Source organism: Schistocerca serialis, chromosome 1 (genome assembly GCF_023864345.2).
Source record: "Schistocerca serialis cubense isolate TAMUIC-IGC-003099 chromosome 1, iqSchSeri2.2, whole genome shotgun sequence".
Classification (NCBI taxonomy): Eukaryota; Metazoa; Arthropoda; class Insecta; order Orthoptera; family Acrididae; genus Schistocerca; species Schistocerca serialis.
The window spans coordinates 738,201,866-738,204,958 of NC_064638.1; the positions used below are offsets into that span (position 1 = coordinate 738,201,866).

Below are 3,093 nucleotides of genomic sequence, written 5' to 3' on the forward strand. Positions count from 1 at the left end.
CTCAGTGGACACACCTTCCTTGTGTGGGCACACTATGGCTTGTCTCCAGTCCGCACAATCTGAGCTGGAAAACCACAAGGGAATATCCTCGGACAGCAGCTCTGGATTCTTCGCATCGCTGACCTTCTGACAGAGAACACACTACATCTTGCTCTCTACACGGACGAGCCAACCCTGTGCTCCTGGAGCAGCAGTGCAGCCAACCTTCAGCTGCATCATCAGTGTGCGTACAGCACCCTAACAGACTGGATGACAAAATGGCACCTGTGCTTCAACGCCTCCAAAACACAACCCATCACCTTCTCCCAGTGAACCGTCTCAGTTGTCTACGAAGAAATCGAGATCAGGGACACCCCAGTTCCCTGGTCAAGGACAGAAAATTATCTTGGGGTAACATTGGAATGATGCCCAACTTGGCGTCCTCACATAAACGGCCTTTGACTGAGGGCATGAGAGAAAGTCGAAGCACTGTATCCAGTGCTTAACTCGTCGTCAACGCTTCCATCGCACCTTGGGGCATTGCCTCGTTCCTCACACTAGCACGGGGAGTGCTGGAATATGCCGCAGTAGTGTGGGGAAATGCTGTCCAAGGACTACAGGGCTGCATCGTCAGCGTAAAGAGCAAGATTTACTTTGTTCACTGACTGAAGATCAGCAAAGCTGCAGTTCGTGGATGCTTCCTTGTGGTACTCTGACGTGGATTCTGTTGACTGAAGACAAACTGTGCAGAACTGCATCATAAAGTGTGCACTGTACCTGCCGGCTTGCTTACCCACGGAGCAGCTCCACCAACTGACACAAGTTCAACCTCTCAGGGAGAGGTTCCAGCAGACTGCTAGAGCGTTCAGCTAGGACCTAAGATACATACACCGCCCACCAACAGATAACGGGACCTGATGGGTGAACGAGAGTGTGAATGTGCGAATGGTTGAGAGTATGCTATTCAAGAGGAGTCGGCTAAGTGTTGGCTGCAGGTTTCATCCTCTCTCTTCTCTCATAATCATCCAGTGCACATGACGCCATATTGCACAACATTTATTACAGACGCCAACACTTACTACTTACAGTTACACTAAAGCAACACTCACCACTCACACTTCACGAATGATAAGTTGCTATGGGTGCGAAGAATAGAAAATATCTTTCCAATTTAGACAGCCAAAGTTGCCCTTTGATGTCCCCCAGCCATTCATACCATACAACTTTAATTTAGTGGAATCCGCGTCATTAGTGCCATAGGGAACAAGAGTAAATCAAGAAAGGGATAAATTTCATTAACATGTAAGATCGAAGAGGGGGAATTTGAGAAGAACGTATTAATTGTTCATGGGTTATGTGTCAGTTTATGCTTCTAGTGGACTTTCTCAGGGAGAAATATGCCATGCTGGATTTTAGTAAAGATGAGCTATTCATAAAGCATCATAGATAATCTGGGAAAGAAAGAAGATAATCACAATGAGCATAATGCCGCTAGGGGACTTAACCTTCCTACAACAAGGCGGTGTCGGATCCAACACGTCTTGCTTTCATTTGCACAGAAACAGCGCTGGTGTTTTATGTATTTAAACCAAATGAACCTGATTTATGAGGGGAAAAACAGTTTTTTTATACAACTGGGCCTTGTGACAAGTGTACCCGATATTCCACTTTGTGGTAGGGATTTAATTGAACAGAAGGTGAAAAAGCTTTCAGAACTGTCTGAGGTGCAACGATGCAAATTGGTGGAAGTTTTGAAAAGAAATCTCTTCTTCTTTTCCAAGAATTTGGCAAAATAGACAGATGTGTACGTAAATTCTATGAACATGAATTACTTCGTAGAAAGCCATACCGAATCCCATCAGTGAAGAGGGCATCGGTGCAGAAAATCAAATCGTACTGAAAGAAGACATAATTGAGGGATCAGATGATGATTCATCAAAAAAGGATGGTAGTATATGGCTTGTGATTGGCGTGGAAGCAATAAATGGTATAATCATCAGAGAACATTGAGAAACTACAGCAACATTTCAAAGACATGCGCTAATTAACTAGTCTGTACGTAACGAGCAGCTTTTGGCAGCTGGAATTTGAGACTAGCTGTCGCAAATACACGGCATTTCTCTTTCATAGGCGGTGCTCCCAATTTAAAGTGCTGCCATTCGGATTAAATGTGTCAGCTTTGGCGCTTATATGCGCATCAGAACAATTGCTGGAAGAAGAAGTATTACGAAAAGTGAGAATTATGTTGATGGTATCCTTGTGTCAACAGTGACATGGCAACAACATTTGTTTACCATAGAGGAAGTATTACGATTCATAAATGTAGGAAACTTAGATAAATCGAAGTTTTTAGGACATATAATCTCAACAAGAAGAACTGAAATAGAGCCACTGAAATTTTTTGCTGTGTAAAATTTTCAATCACTGAAACTCTAGAGCCAACGGCCTTGCCACAGTGATAACACCGGTTCCCGTCTGATCACCGAAGTTAAGCGCTGTCGGCATGGGCTAGCACTTGGATGGGTGACCAGCCGGTCTGCCGAGCGCTGTTGGTAAGCGGGGTGCACTCAGCTCATGTGAGGGAAACTGAGAAGCTACTTGATTGAGAAGTATCGGCTCCGGTCTCGGAAACTGACATTTCCAATGAACACTATGTTTCGCATGGTGCATGGTAATGTCTATCCCAAGAGACACTGGGCTTGTGTGAGGTACACGATATCAGTTATTATTTCACAGATAAGGCAGGAACTATAAGAATTATTTTGTATTCTTCTAAGCGCAAGAGCATAGTACAGCTATGTGGGTTGAGTTGTTGTTGGGGGGGAGGAGACCAGACAGCGGGGTCATCGGTCTCATCGGATTAGGGAAGGACGGGGAAGAAAGTCGGCCGTGCCCTTTCAAAGGAACCATCCCGGCATTTGCCTGGAGAGATTTATGGAAATCACGGAAAACCTAAATCAGGATGGCCGGACGCGGGATTAAACCGTCGTCCTCCCGAATGCGAGTCCAGTGTGCTAGCCACTGCGCCACCTCGCTCGGTGACAGCTACGAAAAATGTTCTGACACACATGGATCAACCTGCTCGCGTTATGTTGCGATCACAGAGCTGTTACC

The 3,093-nt window shown here is 45.4% G+C and overlaps 1 pseudogene; it reads left to right on the top strand.

The window, feature by feature from the left end:
* Positions 1 to 2,416: 2,416 nt before the first annotated feature.
* On the top strand, positions 2,417 to 2,534 carry LOC126420642 (5S ribosomal RNA; annotated as a pseudogene).
* Positions 2,535 to 3,093: the final 559 nt, after the last annotated feature.